The 25,132-nt window shown below is 39.8% G+C and overlaps 1 protein-coding gene across 2 annotated transcripts in view; it reads right to left on the bottom strand.

Moving 5' to 3' along the window:
* Positions 1 to 25,132, bottom strand: part of DIO2 (iodothyronine deiodinase 2) — a 253,238-nt gene that overhangs the window by 206,028 nt on the left and 22,078 nt on the right. For both annotated transcript variants that reach the window (XM_043918910.1, XM_043918909.1), the window contains exon 2: positions 23,112 to 23,174. The gene's annotated coding sequence lies outside the window, so the exon portion shown is untranslated. The remainder of the gene's footprint in view (positions 1 to 23,111; positions 23,175 to 25,132) is intronic.

Here is a 25,132-nt window from a genome sequence, read left to right as displayed (position 1 = left end):
CAAGTACAAAAATATGACCAAACCAATCCCCATTTGGAGTGTCCATTTTCCAGGACCACATATGGAACCAATATTTGTATCAGTCAAGGCCCTAGCATGATCTAGAAACCACACTGATTATATGAACAGAGAGAACTTAATGTAATTATTTTAAAATTTTAGTGCAAACTTTAAAAAGGCAATACTAGAACACTGTGGCAGAGTTCAGTAAGCTTTCTGTGCAAAGAGCCAGGGAACAAACATTTTCAGTCATACAGTCTCCATTGCAAATATTTGACTATTTATGAAGCAGCCATAGATAATACACACATTTGCCTACCACTGCGTTAAGGTATCATCGAAGCATCTGTAAATAAAGTATACTCGAACAAAAAAAATGTTTTTAAGTATCACGAAAGTATCAGTTGCAGGAGGTAGCTACACACCTTGGCTTAGCAGAACAAATGGAGGAGTTTGGAATTTTGTAAACCCTGGAGGAGATGAAATTCAGACTTCTGAGAAGGTGCTAGCTAGTGCCGATATCTCTGAGATGGTGCCTTAATCCAACTCTGCAAGTATTGGAAAAACTGCAAAATGAATTCCCAATGAATGAAGGGAAGATAATGCTGAAAAGATGAAGAAGTATGGCACAGTCATAGGAAATAAACAGGAAGCCCATCTAATGGTCTCTAGTGGTATAGCCTAGCCGGGAGCCAAGTGGCAGTGCTGAAAAGTGGTTGACAAAATCTCGGCCTAACCATCACAAAGTCGAGTTTAGAAGAGTGGGCTTGCAGCTAGGAAATAATAGCTTGGCATAGAAGGTGGTTTACAAGCTGCACAGACTAGCAAAAGATATTCAGCATGCAAAAACTGAAAACAAGGTAAGAATGAATGGGTTCAACTTTTTCATAAACTCTGCTGAATAAGCCCATTATGTAGTCTATACCTGAACTGTTCACTTCAGGAGACATTTGTTTTTACTAAAAGAGTATTGAGAAGTATTGTTTCCCTTGTTAACAATTTGAACGAAGAGAAAGAATTGTAACTAATCAGTAAATGCAATGACTGCATTCAGGTCACTTTGGAAAAAGAAGGCACCAAAGCTGAGGCTGGTTCTTCCGCTATTATAATTATCACTTCTGGGCATACACAGATGGCACCATAATCTCTTCAAAACCTACTGGGAAATTAAAAAGAATACTAAATTAATTTAGCATTTTTAATAAAATAGTAATGTTTTTTAATGGAATCCTTTGTTGCTAAGGGTGGCAGAAATGGACTGGAGACAGAGATGATAATTAGTTAGCTATTTTCTTTATGGAAACTAGTCTCTGGTCAAAAAGACCACACATTCTTTGCCCTTGGATAATATCCACTATTAATAATCATAGGGATTCGGAGGAATAAAAGAAAATAAAGCACACTCCAGGTTGACGTGCCAAGGTTGGAGGATTCATCAAATATTCCAGGGTCCAATTTTCCCAAGGATGTTTGCACCAAACAACACAGCAGACCGTGTAACATTTGGATTTTTTTTTCTTTTTTCATTTTTTTTTTAATTTATTTTTTATTGGCATATCATTGCTTTACAATGTCGTGCTCACTTCTGTGGTATAATGAAGTGAATCAGCTGTAGGTATACATATATCTCCTCCCTCTCGGAGCTCCCTACCTTCCCCACCCTGCACCCATCACACCCCTCTAGGTCATCACGGAGCATCGAGCTGAGCTTCCTGCGCTATAGAGAAGCTTCCCACTAGCTCTTTTACACACGGCAAAGTATTTATGTCAATTCTAATCTCTCAATTCATCCTTCCTTCCCTTCCACACCTGTGTCCACATGCCCATTCTCTGTCTGCATCTCTGTTCCTGCCTTGGAAATAGGTTCATCTGTATCATTTTTCTAGATTCTACATATGTACGTTAAGATATGATTCTGTGTTTCTTTTTCTGACTTACTTTACGCTGTATGACACACATTAGGTCCATCCACGTCTCTCCAAATGACCCTAATTCACTCCTTTTAGTGGCTAAGTAATATTCCATTGTAAATATGCACCACAACGTCTTTATCCATTGATCTGTTGTTAAACATTTAGGTTGCTTCCCTGTCCTGACTATTGTGACTGGTGCTTCAGTGAACACTGGAGTACATGTGTCCTTTTGAATCAGGCTTTTCTCAGGGTATTATACCTGGTAGCGGGATTTCTGGGTCATATGGTAGTTCTGTGTAATATTGGGAGGTCTTTCCTATCCCTCCCATTTGGTGTCTTTGAAGAAAGAAGAAACAAAACTCTTATAAAATTATATTACCTTCTTGAAATTATTTCTGACTAGTATCATTCAAGACTTGCTCACTTCCCTATATTTGTACCACTGTGGTATTTTTTATTTAATATGTTTTCTTCCTCAGTCACAAGTAGGCGCTGTGCTGACTGCCGGGTACCCGGCACTGTCTGAAGTACTGTAGAATTCTCAGAAGGCTCCCATTGTCAAAATGTTTACTATATGGTTTGGACAGCGGAATGGAAATAAAGGATACTACTGGATTCAACAGAATGTTAAATGAGGTCATTTCTTTCCCAGCATCCCAGTTTAATAGGCTTATATCTTGGCAAAGAGAAAAGAAAATAAACATTCCTGAGCTGAAGTATGTTGCCTAAGGTTTCAAGTTAAAAACATGATTTAGACTGGGCCTTGAAGGATGAGTAGAATCTAAACCAAGGAAAGTGAGGCTGAGCAAATAGTTGAGCAAAAAGAGCACAGACACAGAAAATAATTCTGACTTAACTGAGACAAAGGCAAATGATTTGAGAAAGAACTATGGGAAACAAGGTTCGTAACAGTTAATGGAAGCATGTGAAAATGATTCGTTAAACCTGAAACAGAAGCAGAAACTTCAAATATGCAGGAAGTGAGGTTTTGAAACGATGGATCATCCATGTAAAGAACAGTTAATAAGATGGGCAGGACTTGTCAGTGATGTCAAATAGGGGTCTACCAGCACTTCCCTCGTGGTCCAGCAGCTAAGACTGCATGCTCTAAATGCAGGGGGCCCAGGCTCAACCCCTGGTCAGGGAACTAGATCCCACATGCCACAACTACGACCTGGCACAGTCAAATAAATGAATATTTTAAAAATAATAACATCAGGGTTCTACTGTGGTGGCCCAGGCAGAGGTAGGTAATAATCGTACCAGCCATGCGAATAAAGATGAAGGCTCCTGGAATCCAGGAATCAAGGTCACAGTGGAAGCTACACACCAACAGTTGGTTACTTTGATAGCATCTTTCTCAGCACCCTGGATCCCCTTTCCGTCCATCAGTCTTACCACATGGCTTCCCAGACTGATACGTGGAGTGCTCCAAGATACAAAGACAGCACCGCCCCCTGGAGGAGGGGGGCGGGCTCTTTTGAGGGTCTTGCTGATACACAGCTTTGAGCCTTTTTTTTCATTATGTTCGCTTTACACACAGCGTTCATAGAATCCTATCGTCTCCTTAAAATCTTCCTTTCTTTCCCCTAAATCCAGGGAATGCTTACCCTTCCTGCTTTCTGATTTGATGGAAGACAAAGGGGCACTGAAGATCTTAGCTGATCCCTCCACGTTTTCTTCTCAAACCCCCATCTCATCTAAAACATCTGGCTCTTTGCACAATAGAATGCATCTCTGTTTCACCTGACTTTTCTAGACACCAGCCTCCTAGCTCTCCCAAAGCATCTCCACGTATTTTATAGGTTTTCAATGTTTTAGTTTGGTCTTGGTCTTAAGCAGTTTGGTTATATAAGACTGAACTGAACTGAAATGTAAGTAAACACGCTAATCTTTGGCATGTTTACATCTCTTGCTAAAGAGCTGCAGATGCTAATGTTGATGTCTTGATAAGAAACTCTAGAATTTCTAAACTTTAAAAGGCATGAATTTTGCTAACAGGTGAGCAAAATTTCATGAGAGCATCTTTTTCTTTAATATATGCTAAAAGATAAATTGCATGTAGGCACAAACCCTCAGGATTTGAAATGTCACTTTTAAAAAAGACTCCTACAGTAGTCCTTGGAAAATAACTGTAAAGTAAAACAGAACCCAATCCAAAGACTGTTTCTTTTTTTTTTAAAACATCATTTGTTCTCTAGCACAACAATCCCAAAACAGTAATTTATAATATTATACATTCTAGCAGCATAAAAACTCAGACTATTCACAGTTAATAACCATTAGCTTTTCTTGTTTGATCACCAGCCACAGATTTTCATGAATTTTCTTTCCTATTCTTTCAGATGGCGCCTCCCCTCCTATTCTGTAAGCCAGCTTGCTCCTCACAGTATCTTACTGCTGAAAAATGTCTACAAAACACACCCAATTTCTCAATCTGTGTGCTTCTAGTTGCAAAATTGTATTGTTACCACTTGTGATGATTGTTTAGCCAAGTACAAGATATTCATTCAATCTGGCTATAGACTTAACAAGAAACTAAAATTTTTTACCAACTACATTTGCTTGCCAACCCTGCGCTATTTAAATAATATATTCTCAAGAGCCCAGTTCCTGATACCAACCCCTTCTCTGCCTGGATTAGAAAGTGAAAAAAAAAGATTGCTTGAAATGTCCTTGATAATTAGACAACATGGAAGTAACAAATGTAAAGTTGGATAAAGAGAATATACAAAAATTGTTAGTTATTGAAAGGTGTGTGTGTGTGTGCAGTATTTCATATAATAAAGACATAGAAAACAATTGCAACATCTTAGGTACATACAGCAGGAAAGTTTAAGAATAAATCATTTGTTGCAAAGAGATATCTAGTCATTTAAATATTTTCCTTAACCACCTTCAGGCGAATGTTCCTGTGTAGGTATCCTGGGTAGCCTATGGAGATGCTCAGAAGAAAAAGCCAGGCTCTTATCTAAAAGGATCTGACAATTCAGTTAGAAAACACAAGTAGAATAAATACTAAACTAAATTATAAAAATCTATCACAGGTGCATGCCTTATGACCCAGATATGCTACTTCTCAGATTTTAACCCCAAAACTATCATGAATATAACCATATGGATTTATAGGATAATTTTTAGAATTACTCAATATGCCAGCAAATTTGGAAAACTCAGCAGTGGCCACAGGACTGGAAAAGGTCAGTTTTCATTCCAATCCCAAAGAAAGGCAATGCCAAAGAATGCTCAAACTACCACAAAATTGCACTCATCTCACATGCTAGTAAAGTAATGCTTAAAATTCTCTAAGTCAGGCTTCAGCAATACGTGAACCGTGAACTTCCAGATGTTCAAGCTGGTTTTAGAAAAGGCAGAGGAACCAGAGATCAAATTGCCAACATCTGCTGGATCATTGAAAAAGCAAGAGAGTTCCAAAAAAACATCTATTTCTGCTTTATTGATTATGCCAAAGCCTTTGCCTGTGTGGATCACAATAAACCGTGGAAAATTCTGAAAGAGATGGGAATACCAGACCATCTGACCTGTCTCTTGAGAAACCTGTATGCAGGTCAGGAAGCAACAGTTAGAACTGGACTTGGAACAACAGACTGGTTCCAAACAGGAAAAGGAGTACATCAAGGCTGTATATTGTCACCCTGCTTATTTAACTTATACGCAAAGTACAGCTTGAGAAATGCTGGGCTGGAAGAAGCACAAGCTGAAATCAAGATTGCCAGGAGAAATATCAATAACCACAGATATGCAGATGACACCACCCTTATGGCAGAAAGTGAAGAGGAACTAAAAAGCCTCTTGATGAAAGTGAAAGAGGAGAGTAAAAAAGTTGGCTTAAAGCTCAACATTCAGAAAACTAAGATCATGGCATCTGGTCCCATCACTTCTTGGGAAATAGATGGGGAAACAGTGGAAACAGTGTCAGACTTTATTTTTTTGGCTCCAAAATCACTGCAGATGGTGACTGCAGCCATAAAATTAAAAGACGCTTACTCCTTGGAAGGAAAGTTATGACCAACTTAGATAGCATATTTAAAAGTAGAGACATTACTTTGCCAGCAAAGGTCTGTCTAGTCAAGGCTATGGTTTTTCCAGTAGTCATGTATGGATGTGAGAGTTGGACTGTGAAGAAAGCTGAGCACCGAAGAATTGATGCTTTTGAACTGTGGTGTTGGAGAAGACTCTTGAGAGTTCCTTGGACTGCAAGGAGATCCAACCAGTCCATCCTAAAGATCAGTCCTGGGAGTTCATTGGAAGGACTGATGTTGAAGCTGAAACTCCAATACTTTGGTCACCTCATGCGAAGAGCTGACTCATTAGAAAAGACCCTGATGCTGGGAGGGATTGGGGGCAGGAGGAGAAGGGGAAGACAGAGGATGAGATGGCTGGATGGCATCACCGACTCAATGGACTTGGGTTTGGGTAAACTCTGGGAGTTGGTGATGAACAGGGAGGCCTGGCGTGCTGAAATTCATGGGGTAGCAAAGAGTCGGACACGACTGAGCAACTGAACTGAACTGAATCTTGGATAAATGGCAAGATAATTCATTTTTAAAAGTGCAATAAAATGGCATGTAGCCATTACAGTGATATACAAAAGACAGATTAATGACAGAACTGTTTGTGGTGTGTTGGGTAGAAAATTAGGCTAAAATTAGCAAACTTGATATGATCCCCTTGGTGTGAAAAACATACAAATAATCATCTACATAAAGCTTACAGTTAATATATTTATAGGAGTGCTCAGTCATATCCAATTCTTTGTGACCCCATGGACTGTAGCGAACTAGGCTCCTCTGTCCATGGGATTTTCTAGGCAAGAATACTGGAGTGGATTGCCATTTCCTATTCCAGCAAATGTTCCCAACCCAGGGATTGAACCTGTCTCTCTTGTGTCTCCTGCATACAACTTAGCAACTGAACAACAAATGAAAAATATCATTTTAATGGTGTGAATGAAAACTAGAAACTAAAGAATGGTGTCTTCTCTTTCCACTTGTATGCAACATTGTAGTAATGGAGGTCCTAGACAAGACAATTAGTCAAGAAAATTAAATAAAAGACTCCAGATTGGAAAGGAAGTAATAAAACTGTTTCTACTTGCCAGTGACATAATCTTGCATATAGAAAATTCTGTAGGAGTTCACTAAAAATCTATTAGAGCTAATTAATGAGTTCAGCAAAGTTACAAGATATATATCAGAATATGAAAATTAATTGAATTTCTATACAGTGCAAGTGTGCTAAGTCACTTCAGTCTTGTCCAACTCTATGACCCTCTGGACTGTAGCCCACTAGGCTCCTCTGTCCATGGGATTCTCCAGGCAAGAACACTGGAGTGGATTACCATTTCCTACTCCAGGGGATCTTCCCAACACAGTAGCAATGATCAAATAAAAAATGAAGTCAAGAAAATAATTCCATTTAAAATAGCATCAAAAAGAATAAAATACTTAGGAATACATTTAACAAAGGAAGGGTAAAACTTACACTCTAAAAGCTACAAAACATCATTGAAAGAAATTTAAGACCCTAATCAACAGGAAAACATTTGTGTTCATGGAAAATATTTATTGCTAAAATGGCAATATTCCCCAAACTGATCTACAAATTCAATGCAATCCCTATCAACATACCAGCTAACTTTTCTGCAGAAATGGACACGCTGATCCTAAAATTCATATGGAGATGCAAGGCACGCAGAATAGTCAAAACAATCTTGAGAAAGAAAAACAAAATTAGAAGACTCACATTTACCAATTTCAAAACCTGCTATGAACATATAGTAGTCAGGACAATGTGGTACTGTTATAAACACAGACAAATAGGCAAACAGAATAGAATTGAGGATCCTGAAATAAACCCTTATATGTATGATCAATTATTTTTAATAAGAGTGCCAAGTGTTGGATCACACACACATTTACATCACACCATACACAAAAATTAGCTCAAAATGGATCAAAGATCTAAATGTAAAAACTTAAACTATAAAACTCTAGAAGAAATGATATAAGTAAATCTTCATGAACTTAAATTAGGCAATGGTCTCCTAAATATGACATCAAAACAAGAACAAAAATAAATAAACTGGACACAGCCATTTTTTGGTTAGTTTTCTGTTTGTTCTGTTTTTTATTTCTGTTTTCTTTTTCCAGTCTCTTTATTGGCTTTCTGTAACAGCTTTCAGAATCCCATTTTAACTTATCTATAGCATCTCTTAGTTTCTTTGTTTAGCATTGCTAGGGGTTGCTCTAAATATTGCATTGTATATACATAATGTATCACAGTCTACTTGGTATTATCATTTTACTAATTTAAATGGTACACAGAAACCATATCTGGCTTTACATTCTTTTACTCTCCTCCACTTATAAATGTGGCAGCTTCCTTGGTGGCTCAGATAGTAAAGAGTCTGCCTGCAGTGTGGGAGACCAGGGTTCGATCCCTGGGTTGGGAAGATCCCCTGGAGAAGGAAATGGCAACCAACTCCAGTATTCTTGCCTGGAGAATCCCCTGGATGGAGGAGCCTGGTGGGCTACAGTCCATGGGGTCGCAAAGAGTCGGACACGACTGAGAGACTTCACTCACTTCACTTACAAATGTAATAAATACCTCTACATATGTTCAGAGCCATATCAGACAGTGTTATAATTTCAGTTCAATTGTCAAGCAATTTCTGTTTAGAAAACTTCCTTTGGTCATTCATGTAGGGTAGATTTGCTGGCAATAAAATCTCTTAGTTTTCCTTCATTTTAAAATGTCTTTATGTCTCTTTTCTGGAGAAGGAAATGGCAACCCACTCCAGCACTCTTGCCTGGAAAATCCCATGGATGGAGGAGCATGGTAGGCTACAGTCCATGGGGTCGCAAAGAGTCGGACACAACTGAGCGACTTCACTTCACTTCACTTCATGTCTCTTTTCAGCCCAGAAGTATGTTTTGTCTAGGTATGCAATTTGGGGTTGACAATTTCAGACTCCTAAACCCTAAGAAGTGCATGGAATAGAGCAACTGTACCTCTGAACTTTAAAGGCTCATGGACTTTCCAGTGGTAACCAGTGAAGCCCACATCTCTGAAAACTCTAGTTGGCTAAAGATTCCTTGCATAATACATGTAAATATGGAGAGAGTCCCAGTAAGTTTACAGTCTGTGGTACTGAAGCTTACTGTCAGATTTAATTTGGTTTGATTTAAAGGAAATAAATATTATGTCTTGCACACTTAGCTTTGTAAAATATAATATAAATCTCTTACATAGTTTTTGCTGCTGCTGTTTAGTCGCTCAGTTGTGTCTGACTCTTTGCCACCCCATGGACTGTAGCCCACCAGGCTCCTCTGCTCATGGGATTTCCCCGGCAAGAATACTGGAGTGGGTTACCATTTCCTTCTTCAGGGGATCTTCCCAACCCAGGGATCGAATCCAGGTCTCCTGCATTGCAGGCAGATTCTTTACCACTGAGCCACCAGGGAAGCCTTTTTGCTTTTTCTAATTTGTGTGTTTAATTTCTAGATCACTGTAGCCTTCAGTGATAACTATATGTTCTTGGTTTTAAAAAAAGAAACACATAAAATAAGTCAGATTTTCCTACAGAGCTAGCATTTCATACTGTAGAACTACCTTAGCATGGGCCCCAGTGTTCAAGGGAAATTTATCAAAGTGAACATGGGTTTCAAGTATGATGTTTCTCTCACTTTGCACTGGAATGTCATATGTGACTTGAAGGGTAAAAATTCTTCCTTTTGTACTCTTTTCCCCCTGTGGTCCGGGAAATGCAGACTGTGAGCAAACAGTGTGAATCTACATTTGTAGTAGACAGATTGGCCGTTATTTATTTTACCTGAGATTTCTGGTGTACCATACTCTCCTCCCAAGGCTGCATTCTTTACTGCTTTTTTCTGAGTACTCCCGAGAGTTCCATCCTCCTCCTCTGCTTAAAACCTTTTTAGAGCTATTCTTGGATCCCATTTTTTTCTAATTATTTTCTCAATTATTAATTTTTAAAGATGTGGGTGTCCCAAAGATGCTGGAGTTGTAAATATACTCTTTACTATGAGATATTTCTCTCAAGGCTCAGCCTTTACCCCAGGTGGCAAAGTGGTAAAGAATCTGCCTGCCAATACAGGAAACACAAGATAGATTCGATCCCTGGGTTGGGATGATTCCCTAGAATAGGAAACAGCAACCCATTTGAGTATTCTTGTCTGGGATATCCCACGGACAGAGGAGTCTGGCAGGCTACAGTCCATGGGGTCTCAAAGAGTCGGACATGAGTGAGCCTGCACACAAGTCTGTCTCTGTCTCCCTAATGCCAGAACTCTCCAGCTACATATGGAAATCTCACTGGGGATACTGAAAATGTATCTCAAACTCATTACTTTCAAAACCAGACTCCAACTTTCCCATTAAAGTCAGCACCTCTGCCGGTGATGCTCATCTCAGGAAACATGCACCATTGCTTAGCTAGCCAGTTATCCAAGCTATCTTATCAACCACTTCTAAGTCAAACAGTTACCAATAATTAAAACCTAAATATCATATAAAATTCTTCCGCCATGGCCCATCCCCTGTTGCCACTTCCTTGGCTTAGCGTCCATTCATTTCTCATCTAAACACACCACCAGCTTTACTGCTACTTCTGTAGGAGCAGCTGCTAATAATGGTACTAACCAAACAGTAATAAGAGCCAGAATTTACTGAGCACTTTCTATGAGCCAATGTGTGACATAATTTAATTAATTTAAGGCTCCTCACACAACCTTTAAGAGTAAGTTCCACTTTTATCCCCATCATAGAGACAGGGAAACTGAGGGCTCTGGGAAGTTAAATATTTTATGCTAAGTGTAATAGCTAGCTAAGAGGAAATTCAGGAATTCAAGCCCAGGAAATCAGGCTCCAGAGCCAGGAGAGTTAACCACTACACCATCGTCTCCAAAATCACCTCCACTCTCACTCTCCTCCTACCTTTCCTTCAGAACACGGCAACCATGATGACGTTAAAATGGATATCCGATCATGCTACTCACCTCCGGAAAATCCCTGGGGCTTGAGGACAGCATCACATAAAAACATTCGTCCCCTGCACCACGCAAGTTCGTATCCCACAGGAATCAGGATCTTTTGCACAGATTCCTCTGACTTCGCTGCTTCCGCCATTTTCTTCCCCTGGGCGGAGTCTGTTCTTACTCCAAGAATTAACTCGGTAGGTTGTAACTTCTCGGTAATCTCCAGGGCAGGTGGCTTTCATCCACCCTTTTTTCCCCCCAAAAGGTGGCAGGTGTATTGCATTAGTTTAGCCTTGGCAGCAGCTGAGGAAAGGGTCTACCAGCCAAGGAGTGGATATATGGCCACAATAGCATCTTCCACAACCTCTTTCATGCTTATTGCTCTACATGCAGTTGTCTTTTTCCTTGTCTTCACTCCTACACAAGGAATTTCCTGAGCACAAGGATCATAGCTTTTTCCCTCTGGATCTTATTTGCAAACAGATTGTCCAGTAAACTGATGAATGAATGGATTAAAGATAATGCAGTGCATCAAGGAAATCCCATCATAAGTGGAAAGTGAAAGTGTTAGTCACTCAGTCTTCCCCAACTTTTGCAACCCCATGGACTGTAGTCCACAGATGGAATCTGTCCATGGGATTCTTCAGGCAATACTGGAGTGGATAGCCATTCTCTTCTCCAGGGAATCGTCCCAACCTAGGGACTGAACCCAGGTCTCCTGCTATGCAGGTAGATTCTTTACCGTCTAAGCCACCAGGGAAGCTCAGTCATAAATTGAGACATATTAAAAAAAATTCTTATAAAATAAAAGTGTATAGTGTAAAAGAAATAGGAAGGAGTGACTCAGTCTTAGGTTCAAGAGCAGCCTCATGAGAGCAGGGTTTCTGATAGGCTTATTCTCCAGTGTATTGCTGGAGACTGATAAGAGTGACTGGCCTTTACCTGGCACTCAATAAATACATGTGATTAAATAAGAGAACTTCTATGAACTGAATTCCTGAAATCCAATTGATTAAAATTAATTTCTACTAGCTTGTACACATCACAAGTCAGTGACTTTCAAAACAATTCTCAAAGGGAGGTCCCAGCATAAGCATCACCTGGATAATTGTTATAAATGCAAATTATAGAGTGCCATTCCAGACCTAGCAGAGGAATGCTCAAAATTCTCCTAGCTAATCTTCAACAGTACATGAACTGAGAACTTCCAGATGTTCAAGCTGGATTTAGAAAAGGCAGAGGAACCAGAGATCAAATTGCCAACATCTGTTGGATCATACAAAAACCAAGAGAATTCCAGAAAAACATCTACTTCTGCTTCATTGACTATGCTAAACCCTTTGACTGTGTGGATCACAAAAAAACTGGGAAATTCTTAAAGAGATGGAAATGATGAGATGGCATAAAGAGATGGCAGACCACCCTATCTGCCTCATACAAAACTGTATGCAGGTCAAGAAGCAACAGTTGCAACCAGACATGGACAAATGGACTGGTTCCAAATTGGGAAAGAAGTATGTCAAGACTGTATATTATCATCCTGCTTATTTAACTTATATGCAGAGAACATCATGTGAAATGCTGGGTTGGATAAAACACAAGCTGGAATCAAGATTACAGAGAGAAATATCAATAACCTCAGATATGCAAATGACACCACCCTCATGGCAGAGAGCAAAGAGGAACTAAAGAGCCTCTTGATGAAGGTGAAAGAGGAGAGTGAAAAAGCTGCCTTAAAACTCAACATTCAAAAAACTAAGATCATGGCATCCAGTCCCATCACTTCATGGCAAATAGGAGGGGGAACAATGGAAACAGTGACAGACTTTTTTTTTCTTGGGCTCCAAAATCACTGCAGATGGTGACTTCAGCCATGAAATTAAAAGATGCTCACTCCTTGGAAGAAAAGCTATGACCAATCTAGACAGCATATTAAAAAGCAGAGACATTACTTCACCAACAAAGGTCTGCCTAGTCAACGCTATGTTTTTTCCAGAAGTCATGTATGGATGTGAGATTTGGACCATAAAGAAGGCTGAGCACTGAAGAATTGATGCTTTTGAACTGTGGTGTTGGAGAAGACTCTTGAGAGTATCCTGGACAGCAAGGAGATCAAACCAGCCCATCCTAAAGGAAATCAGTCCTGAATATTCATTGGAAGGACTGATGCTGAAGCTGAAAATCAAATACTTTGGCCACCTGATGCAAAGAGCCAACTCATTGGAAAAGACCCTGATCCTGGGAAAGATTGAAGGCGGGAGGAGAAGGGGACAACAGAGGACAAGATGGTTGGATAGCTTCACCGACTCAATGGACATGAGTTTGAGCAAGCTCTGAGAGATGGTAAAATACAGAGAAGCCTGGCGTGCTGCAGTCCATGGGTCATGACTGACTGAACGATGATTCCAGACCTAGAGAGTTAGAGACTCGAGGGGTGGTGCCCATATATATATTTATTAGCAAGTTCTTCAGGTGGTTCTGACATATGAGAAACTTTGAAAGCAATTGTTCTAAAGCAATGGTTTTCAAACCTGCCTGCACATCAGAATTACCTGTTGTGTTTGTGTTGTGTCTGTGTGTGTATTATAGACTGGATATTTGTATCCCCCTAAAATTTATTTATATCCTCCTAAATTCCACCCATAGGGTCACAAGGAGTCAGATATGACTGAAGTGACTTAGCATGCATGTATGTGTGTGTGTGTGTATATATATATACATGTATGTATAGATGTATGTGTCTGTGCATCTATGTACACACCTACCATGTTGGTCTCCTTGGTTGCTGTAACAAAAAATACTGGGAGACTTAAACGAGAATCTATTTTTCGCAGTTCTGGAGGATGGAAGTCAAAGATAAGGATGCCAGAAAGGGCGGTTGCTAGGGAGGATCCTCTGCTTGGCCTGCTGGCCAAGAGAGCCAGAGGCCAGAGGCCAGAGAGGAGGCCTCCTCCTCTCTGTGGTTTCAGCTGGCAGTGGTGGGTATGGAGAGAGGGAGGTGAAGGGAACAGGGGGAAAGAGGGGGAAAGGAGGAGACGGAGGGGGAGAGAGGGCTCTAGTCTTTGTCTCTTCTTATAAGGACACTAACACCATCATGAGGACGAGCTGCACCCTCATGAATTCAACTTGAAACCAGTTTATCTCCCAAAGACTCCACCTCCAAAAATCACGTTGAAAGCTAGGGCTTGAGCATTTGGGGATCTTCCCAACTCAGGGGTGGAACCCACGTTTCTTGCATTGACAGGCGATTCTTTACCACTGGTGCCACCTGGGAAGCCCTGCATTTATATCAATCGTTGGTTTGTCCTCAAGGAGCTTGTTTTAATTTGCATTTGCAAAAGCACTGGTATTTCCTGGGACTCCCAATGCTTGGGGCTAAGTCTCAGAAGTCCCAGGTTTGTTCTAAGAATCAAGCGTATGTTCTGAAACTCACAGATTTTTATTATTCCCCAGAGCAGGGCATTTGCTTGTTCTTGGCCCCTCACCCTTCACTTCCTTATTCTTGGACACTGTTTGCTGGTAGAAAGAACATGGATTTTGAAGCCAGAGACACAGATCCTGTTTACATCCAGCTCTACCACTTAATGGCTTTGTGAGCCAGAGCAAGTCACTTAGCCTTTCTGAGCCTCAGTTTCTCATCCCCGCAAAAAGTAGAGGGGGGATAATGGGATAAGACCTACTCTCTGAACAGTGTGAAGATTAAATTAAATTAAGATATCATATGTAAAATTCTAATCTAACATTTATAATGCCAGTTATCGTATAAATAGCTGTCTTCTTAAGGATCATATTACAAATTTAAAGGCTTCCCCAAATTTCACAATCATAACAAAAAATAAAAGAAGGTGTATTTTTGTCATTTCCAACATGTGTATATTGAAGCAATAGAATACAGAGCACTTTTATTTTAGAAAATATGTTTTCTTCAATGAACATTATTACATTTGCATGTTTACTAACAAGCAGTATTCACCTTGACACTCCAATTATTAAAATATCAAGTGATAACAAAGCTTTAAGCAATATTTTTAATAAGGGATTTTAATAAAGAATCTGAGACATGTTCCAACAACGTTTAAGAGAGTCTTTACCATAGTCTTACCCCCTTGGTGAATGAACACAAGAAATTACATTTTACAGTTATCCTCCCCTGAGCCAAGGGAAATTTTCAGTTTCATTTTCTTACACTTATCTTCTTACTTTCTCACCTCAGAGACTGACCAGAGGCATTAGGTGACAACCCTGGAGAAACGGTGAATTACTCTTACTTCCACGAAAAATGGCTTAGTTTTCTTTTGCAATTTTCTTTTAATTTAGCTTACTGAAGCATAATTTACATACAATAACATTTGCCAGTCTAAATCAGCAATTTGATGAGATTGAATAAATACACCCAGTTGTAGAAATACTACACAATCATGATATAGAATATTTCCATCACATCAAAAGGTTTTTCCTTTTGAGGTTAATCTTCCCCCACCCCTTAAACTCTAGACTTAAAAACCTAAGGGTCTGCTTTATATCACTGTAGTTTTGACTTCTCTAGAAATTCATATAAATGGAATCACACAGTTTTCTGTATTTGACTTCTTTTATCTTAGCATTATGTTTTTGAGGACATTGGATTTGTTTCCAGTTCTTGGCTATTATGGATGAAGTTTCAATGAATATTCCTGTATAATGATTTTGTGGACATGAATCTGTTTTCATTTCCTTGGATCCTTAGAGTGGAATTTCTGGGTCATATGGTGGCTATATCTTTGGCTCATAAAAATCTACAAAATTGCCAAAGTGGCTATACCATTTTATGTGTACATACGCAGTGTGTGAGACTTTTGTTATTTCCACACCTTACCAGTACTTTGTATTGTAATTTTTATTTTAGCCATTACATTGTAACTGCAGAGCATCTACTGTGGTTTAATTTTATATTCCTCTGATTACGAGTTTTATGAGAGATTAATTTGATATTAAAGAATACAATTTTAAAATATTTTAATATTAATGATATTAATTTTGTTATTTTAATTCAATGTCTTAATTTAATAATATAACTCATTTGACATTAATGTTATATTTATTTCAGCAAATATTAATCCTTTTGCAGTCTAAAGTGGGCTTCCCCAGTGGCTCAGAGATAAGGAATCCACCTGCTATGCAGGAACTGCAGGAGACTCGGGTTCGATCCCTGAGTTGGGAGGATGGGTCCCCTGGAGGAGGGCATGGACAGAGGAGCCTGGTGGGCTAAAGTCCGTAATGTTGCAAAGAGTCAGACATGAAGGAAGTGGCTTAGCATGCATGCGTGAACAGCTTTAAGTATATAGGTCTTACATATATTTTATAAACTCTTTCCTAAGTGTTTTATTGTTATTATAAATGATACTTATTACATATTACTTTCCAATTTATCATTTCTCATATATAGAAATATAACTGACTTTTGTTCATTGGCCAGGCATCCTGCAACTCTGCTAAATTTATATCACTCAGTAATTTTGTACAATATTTCTTAAGATTTTCAGCATAAATTTGTGGCCTGAAAATAAAGGCAGCTGCACTTTTTCTTTCCCCAAAGCTCTTAAACCACAAGTGAAGTTTTATCTCATGTAATAACTATATTCATTTAGCCATGCTTCATCATTTTAGCTCCTGAAAAATTACATCACATTTTGAACATTTTTTTTTTCAGAATAATATCTTTTTCCCCCAAAGTCACACTAAATAAACACAAAATTAAAGGTGATATTTTGACATTGTACCCTGACTTATTTTCTCAGTACCATGGTTTCTAGCCAAGGAATATCCTATGGGAACAAACAAATCGTGTGCCCATTTGGATGACCCCAAAATATTTCATTTATATAAATACGTGTGCAGATGTACAGATGTTTTGCTTTTACACACGAGCACAGAGCAAGCGGGGTGAAAAAGTAACATCTACTGCATTTCTGTCTACATTGGATGTGTGCTAGTTTCCCTCGTTTTTAAGAATTCAGTCTTTATTTTGTCCTAACAGGTTCGTTCTGTGCTATAACTTCAAGGTGTAGTCTGATTGGAAGATGAGATAGAGCCCCAGAGTACTGTAAATTTATTTGCTACAGAATTCCCATCTGCTTCCTTCCTGTTCTTGCGCCTGTAAGCATCTGCTTAACAATGCTTTTTACCTTGGAAGCAGCAGTCGCTTTTAAACACAGCAGCTGAATCGAGTTTTCAACTTTTCTAACACTGGTAGAGCCATCCTCATCACCCACCCTGCCCCACCACCCACCATCCCAACCCAACACAAGAAGATATCCACAACAGCTAAGCAGAGCCTCTTTGTCATTGGAAGTCTGCCTTTCAGCATCACAGACCTCTCTTCCAGCTTCTAGGACTTAAAATTTCCAACCTCTCCCCCTTGCCCCCCAACCCCAGCCCTAAGAGTGGTTGGTGGCTGCTTCCTTCAATAGCTACCTCTGTGACACCTTCACGCTCTGTCCCTCCTTCTCTTGCACTTGCTCTTTTCATTTTTCTGTTACATAAAATATAACTTTAAACACAGGGACTAATTCATTAAATGAAATCACTTCATTTCAAAAAGAAAAGGTTGATATGCTTTGTTTTTGAGGAACCCTGAGTGATAAAGATATTGGCACGAGGCACAGTCCCAGACCATCAAACATAGTCCGCTAGAGTTAATTTGGTCATTTTGTAAGCTGCAGTGAGTGTTGAACTGTTTGTTAATGTGAAGTGGATAGTTAGTGATCCGTGATAAGAACTGGCATATGATTAGTCAAGGCATTGCTTGTGACTGATGGTGAAATGCCAGTGGAAGCAGGTCCTTAGAAAACCAAATGGTTATTCTCCGTCAGCACTGTGGCAATGAAGGTTTCAAGGACTATGGTGAGGGGCAGATTTTGAGTGCGTTGGAGCATTTACAGAGAGAAAATGAAGAATACTGTGAATAGATCCTAAGGGTGTTTGACCAAGGAGGATGGAACAGAATTCCAGAAAGAACCAAGCTTCTTGATATTGATGGTTTTCTGAGTGTTTCTGGATTGAAAATGTTCACTGGAAGTGGTTTTAATAGTTTATTTTGATTGAGTGGCATTTGACTCTTTGATAGCCTGCCTGTGATGAGACTGAGATGCCAGAACATCCCTGGGAAAATGTAAAAAAGCAGGTCCAAAGGCTTAGGGTGGGCGGCAAGACTGTTAGGGAGATTCATCCCCGTTATCCTACATTCCCACCTCTCCACTACCTTTAACCCACATCACTTTCACTGAGAGGGCTCCAAACTCACTCCGTTTACACTGCTGAGGGGAGAACCTGAATCTTGGGAAAACCCTCTGGTCGCTGTCATTTATAGCTACGAAAGTAAGAGCTGCTGCCCTTGAAATGCGTGCTCTGATTTTCAGTAGGAAACTGCGCTGAAGTGGCTTAACTGACGTTTAACCAAGAGTCTGTGCTTAACTGACAAAGACAACGTGGATGCATTTACCATAATGAGCAGAAGGAATAAACTGGTAATCAATTTGTTTTGACTTGCAAATAGATCTGGCAGTGGAAAACTGATTAGAGTGTCTCTAAGGGTGAAAGATAGAGACAGGTTACTAAAATGTTACTTGATCTATAAAATACGAGCAATTCAAATGTCTGATAGAAACTTGGCATAGACTGATAAAATGCAGTGTCAAAACCTCTCACCTAGTCTCTGTACATAAGCCTGGAACCCCTGGATTAAAAGGGAGAGCCTAAGTTTGCTTGAAATTAGAGCCTGCTACCCTACCGTACGTATATACCCTAAACCTTCCTTCAAGCCTTTTCCAAAGGAAACTGTAGGCTTTTATGAGTATGATTGTGCTATGGCAAAAAGAAATATCTGGATCTTTCAGGAGCTATGAGACACTGGCTTTGAACTGGCTCTGGATTCTAGGAATCCTAAATGCCACTTGGTCCACCAGTCATATTGAGGGTTTACAGGGGCCATGCAGCAAATAGAGTCAATGCTGGAGAAACAGGTGAGATGGAGATATAATTTTGGATTTATTAGAACACAGATGAATATTTTGAACCACGAAACAGGATGATATCACCAGACATTGGTGTGGATAGGGAAATGAAGTCCAAGGATTAACTCATGATCACACTTCAAATTTTAGATATTAATAATATGAGAAGGAACTACCATAAAAGATTGAGAGGCAGCAGCCAGAAATAGAGTTAGGGGTAGCAGGTGAGTGTGGTGTGCTGAAAACCAAGGGAAGAAAAGAGAAGGAGCAAGTGTTAGATGCTGGTAATCAGACAAATAAGAAAAGGACCGAGAAATTGCAACTGGGTTTTAGCAACACTGATAACCTGGAATAAGGAGATTCAGAATAATGGTTGGTGCAGAAGTCTGACTAGAGTGGGTTCAAGAAAAAAAAATTAAGAGGATACACTGGAAACAGAAAGTACAGACAACTTTTTCAAGGAATTGTGCTATAGAGAAAAGGAGAGAAATAGGGCAACATCTGGAAGTAATGAGGTCAGAAGAACACTGATGTTGTTGTTGCAAATTGAAGAAGTAATAGCATATTTTATGTTGATGGAAATGTTCCAATAATAAGGGGGGACTATCATGATGCAGGGAAAGAAATGAGAATTGTCAGACCAGGGTTCTGAGTAGGAGAAAGGAATGAAATTTAATGCACAAATGACGGGGATAGACTTCGCTTTGAGCACAGAGAGTCTGTCCACAATAATAGGAGAGAAGGTAAAAATTATTAGTACAGATTTAGGGCATACATAAAATAGAAATAATCTGCAAATTTAAAAGTTGGTTTTTATGAAATTCTTATAAGTTTATAAGCCATTTACATATTTAAAAGTTCTTAAAAACAAAAAAACAATGGCAAGGTTTATCAGGAAAACAGATAATGCTTTCATAGGCAAAATTAGGAATAAAATAGAAGTCATAACTAGAGATGCTAAAGATATTTCAAATATAATAAAAGAATATCATGACCAACTTTATGACAATGGATATGAAAACAAATTCTAGGAAAATGTAAGTTACATGGTACCATGAATCAGTAGGTCATTCCTTCTTGCTGCTGAGTGATATTCCCAAGGTGAAAGTCGCTCAGTCGCATCTGACTCTTTGCGACCCCATGGACTATACAGTCCATGGAACTCTCCAGGCCAGAATACTGGAGTGGGCAGCCTTTCCCTTCTCCAGGGGAATCTTCCCAACCCAGGGATCGAACCCAGGTCTCCCACACTGTGGGCAGATTCCTTACCAGCTGAGCCACAAGGGAAGCCCAAGACCACTGGAGTGGGTAGTCTATCCCTTCTCCAGCGGATCTTCCTGACCCAAGAATCGAACCAGGGTCTCCTGCATTGCAGGCAGATTCTTTACCAACTGAGCTACCAGGGAAGTCCCCAAGTTAGATGGGCAAGTGGAGACCAAGTGGATGACCTCACATTCTAGAAATCCTCATACCAACGGACCTTTCCAAATTTTCTTATGTTGGCCCTAATTTGGCTGCTGCACTTTAAGAAGCTGTGGTTTTAAGGAACCATATTCTCAAAAGAGCCTGTTGCTGAACATCATCTTTCCTTTTCGCAGACTTTGTTTAGCTGAATACAGTTTATTGTTACAAATTTGTCACTAGGAATGTGGTTTCCCTATGGGCCATTTAGGCTTTACTTTATTCTGTTTCTATAAACTGTAGCCCTGTGCTACAGTTTATTGTTAGCTGTTGATCCCAAGAAACAGTTTATGGAGAGGTCAGCTGTGTTCGAGCAACTGCAAGAAAAGCAGTTCAAAGAGCAAGCTGACTGATTATCAGGAGAGAACGCTGGTACAAGACTTCTAATGGATACATCATTTATTCTAGTGCAGTCACGCAACCAGCATTTACTTGAGTATGATCTATGTACTTGCATTGTTATCAGAATTTTACATTGCATTGTCTCCTTTAATCCTTAATTTCCAAAGAGATTGATGCAATTAGCTCTTTTATGCAGAAGAAACTGAGACACGCGGACAGTAGGGTCACAGAGAAAATGGCAGAATACAGAGCATAGAGTCCAGAGACAGATATACTCTGCTGTATTCCAGCCCTGATATTTTAGAAGTAACCAGCTTCCTTGGTTAAATAGACTCCTGTAAAATAAATACTATAAAATAACAGTACCAGCTTATAAAGTTGTTGTGTGACTTAAACGATACAATACTTGCAAAATGTTTGGCAGAGTGCCTGGCGCCAAGTAATATATGGTAGCTATAATAATTATTTTATTACCATTATTATTATCATCACTAAGAGTAATACTTTCAACCATTATCACTGGGAGCCAATCACTTAAAAGTAAAATGTTTCCAAACCTCCTAATCAAAAATGAGATTGTGTCACATCTAAATACTGGACATTTAAGAAGCATGGGAGATTAATGTTAATTAAAATACATTATGATCTTCCACAAAAAGTGTTGACTTATACTCTGTCACTAATCATGTTTTCTTACTTGGAGACAACTAATTAAAAAAAAAACACACACACATCCAGAGAGAAACACACCTGATATTTTAATCCTATGACAAGGTCTTCACCACATAGGTATTATCTGAAAGTTAGCAGTTTGACTCCATGATCAACAATCTCTGCTTTACTTTGTTCATTTCAGGCAACTCCCATTTCTTTTAAATTTCTCAGCACATAACCTGATGAATGTCCCTGCTGCAATCTGATTCACAGGGGACGTGTGAGGTTGCTGAGGCACAGATACAAAAGTCTCAGCAGGAGATGAGGAGGGTAATGTACCAAAGCTGCTGTGGCATTCTGGGGTTCTTCGTGGCTGGGGATAACTTGAGGGCTTTCTCTAGAAGACAGGTAACCTCATGGTACTTGGGAGTGTAAGTGTTTTCTTCTCCTACATCTGATCACAGCCAAGGACTCTGGGCTCTTAGCTTAGAAAAATAGGAGACCATCAGCTTGCCACTTGCCCTTGCATGCCACATGACAAAATTAGCCTTGCCAGTTACATCTCTCTCTACCCTCATTCCAGCTCAGGATTAGTGCAATGACCTTTTCTAATTGGATGACACAGATTCTTGTCTGGAGTCTTGCTCTGAGTTGTAGCTACCAACCATATGACTGTAATAAAATACTCTAAGCTGTTAGCACCAGGCAGCTGGAGAAGGAAACCAAGGTAGGAATCCTTGTTCTACAAAGCCGGCCTTGGCGCTTCCTTTATAACAGAACAGAACTGGAAATGCTGTCTCGTCTTGTGGGAGAATAAAGACAGGCATTTGGCTATTGTCACTCAGAGCCATCAAGTTCTTCTCTAATTTTAGCCTCTGTTGGAAACAAGAAAGTTGGAAGTGACCTTAGCCTAACCCCCCCACCTCCTCAGCTTAGGTCTATCTATTGCCCCAGTCATTTGCTTTCAGGTTCCATCACATCACATGGTTATGTCTCCCTCAATAAGAGCCTCTCCTGGAACTTCTCTGGTGGTCTAGTGGTTAAGAGTCTGCTTGCCAGTGCAGGGGACATGGGTTCGATCCCTGGTCAGGGAACTAATATCCCACCTGCCACCAAGCAACCAAACACAAGCAATGCAACTACTGAGCCTGTGCTGCAACTTCTGAAGCCCAAATGCTGAGAGCCCGTGTTACACAACAAGAAAAGTCACAGCAGTGAGAAGCTGACGCACCACAATGAGACAGTAGCCCCCACTCACTGCAACTGGATAAAGTCTGCATGCAGCAACGAAGACCCAGCAAGCCAAAAATAAATAAACTTTTTTTTAATTAGGTCCTCCTGTACATCCAAACATTGAGCCCTCAATACCATCTAGCAATACAACAATATCTCTTTTGTTGACACACTCTTCCATTTGTCATAGCCCCACTGCACAGTATGTCCAACTCTCATGCATGCATGTGAAGTCACATCAGTTGTGTCCAATCTTTGCAGCCCTATGGTGTGCAGCCCGCCAGGCTCCTCTGTCCATGGGATTCTCCAGGCAAGAATACTGGAGTGGGATGCCATGCCCTCCTCCAGGGATCTTCCTGACCCAGGGATTGAACCTGTATCTCTCACATCTCTTATGTCTCCTGCATTGGCAGGTGGGTTCTTTACCAGTAGCTCCACCTGGGAAGCCCCATGACCAACTCTCAACTCTCCTTAAATACCCAGCCTCCCCTACTTACCCATTCCTTTCCTGTAAGTGAAAAAGCACAACAGCAAACAGCAAATCTTCACAAACAGCAAACCTAAAAGATACAAGCATCAGTGTATCTTGCATCCTTCCACAATAAGGAATGAATGATCTCTTTATTTAAGAAGATAATCACTCTATGTGTACTATGGATCCTCTAAGAGTCTGCCTTTCTAAGAACCTAATCCTATGAATGGGTTGGTTGGTTGGTTGGTTGGTTTAGTCATTAAGTTGTGTCTGACTTGTGACCCCATGGACTGTAGCCTGCCTGGCTCTTCTGTCCACTGGATTCTCCAGCCAAGAATACTGGAGTGGGTTGCCATTTCCTTCTCCAGGGAATCTTCCCAACTCAGGATTCGAACCCGGGTCTCCTGCACTGCAGCAGGTTCTTTACCACCTGAGCTATGGTGGAAGCATCCTATGGATTGTCCCACCTCATTAATTCATCTTCATCCTTCTTTCTCTGTGATCTCTTTTTATATTTTACTAACCTCAATATATCTAAAATATTATTTCAACATACAATTAACATAATAGATGAGAAATGTTATATTTTATACCAAGTCTTTGAAACCTACTGAATACATTTTTACCATCTTAATTAGTTTTTCCCCCTTTATTTTTATATTTTTATTGAGGTATATTTGACTTACTCTCTGTGGCCTCTTCGACATCAACATTTAAACATTCTTAAGTTTCTCTTCTCTAAAAAGAAAAAAAATACTTTCTTCAACTGTATTCCCCCCACCAGCTAGCTCTCTACGTTTTTATTCACAATCACTATGTCTATTTTAGCCCCCTTTCTTTGTTATACTAGCTCCTCAGAATCTTGTTTTCTCTCCTACCACAAATCCCCTGAAACAGTTCTTGCCAAGGTCGCCAAAAACTTTGATGTCATCAAATTTAATTGGTCAAGCTCTGTTTCAGGGCTTCCCAGGGGCTCAGTGGTAAAGAATCTGTCTGCCAATGCAGGAGACGTAGGAGATGTGGGTTAGATCCTTGGGTTGGGAAGATCCTTTGGAGGAATAAAATGGCAACCCACTCCAATATCCCATAGACAAAGGACCCTGGGGGCTACAGTCCAAGGGGTCCCAAAGAGTGGGACATGACTGAGCACTCAGGCAAGCTCAGATTTCCTCAGATGTCTTCATGGTATTTGACACACTCCCTTCCTGCTTGAGACATTCCTACTCTTGATTTCAGGACACAGCAATCTCTTGTTGCCTCCTATAATTGCTATCTCTACCTTTTCTCAACTTTCCCAGCTCATTCTGCTCTACCCCACCAGTAAATGATGAAATTTCCCAAAACTTGGCTCTAGACTCTCTTCTCATGTGAAACTATAAATTCTCCCTAGATGATTCCAGCTGCTCTGCACATTTTAATTTATCATTAATATGCTAATTAAGCCAAGTTAACTTTGCTGCTAGCCTTCTATGAAGTCCATTTCTAAACACTTAATTATTAATTCATCCTTGTTCACACATTTCAAAGGCATCTTAAAGGTAACTTGTTCAAACCAATCTCACTGTATTTTCCCAAAAATGGTTCTTCAGAATCTTTCCCCATCTAACAGCAGTATAGTATATTCAATTGCTCTCACAAGAAACTGTGGGATTATTCTTGTTACTTTCTTCTCCTTAACTGTCATATCTAGTCAATCATTAGGTTCTCTACTAGAGAGAATCCCTATTTTCCTCTGGTCATGGCACCTGAAAGGAACTGCTTGGTCCTAGGAAAGAATTATGTTGAATAACACTTCCAGTTCTTGTCCCATCTTTCCTCCCCCAACTTTCATCTTTTCTTGTCAGAGGAGGAGAAATGAACCACCTTATTGGTGAATTTAGGTGTAGAAGCCAGGTCATTCACCATTTCCCTCTTTTGGCTTCTTATAATGCAGTAGTGGCTGCATTTTAAAACATGAAGAAATAAACTTAATCAAAAATGCAAAACTTGTGCACTGTAAACTACAAAACATTGTTGAAAGAAACTAAAGAAAATCCAAATAAATAT

The sequence above is a fragment of the Cervus elaphus genome, chromosome 12 (assembly GCF_910594005.1).
Source record: "Cervus elaphus chromosome 12, mCerEla1.1, whole genome shotgun sequence".
Lineage (NCBI taxonomy): Eukaryota > Metazoa > Chordata > Mammalia > Artiodactyla > Cervidae > Cervus > Cervus elaphus.
Note: the sequence above shows the minus strand (reverse complement) of the source record. Positions and strands in the feature narration are given on the sequence as shown.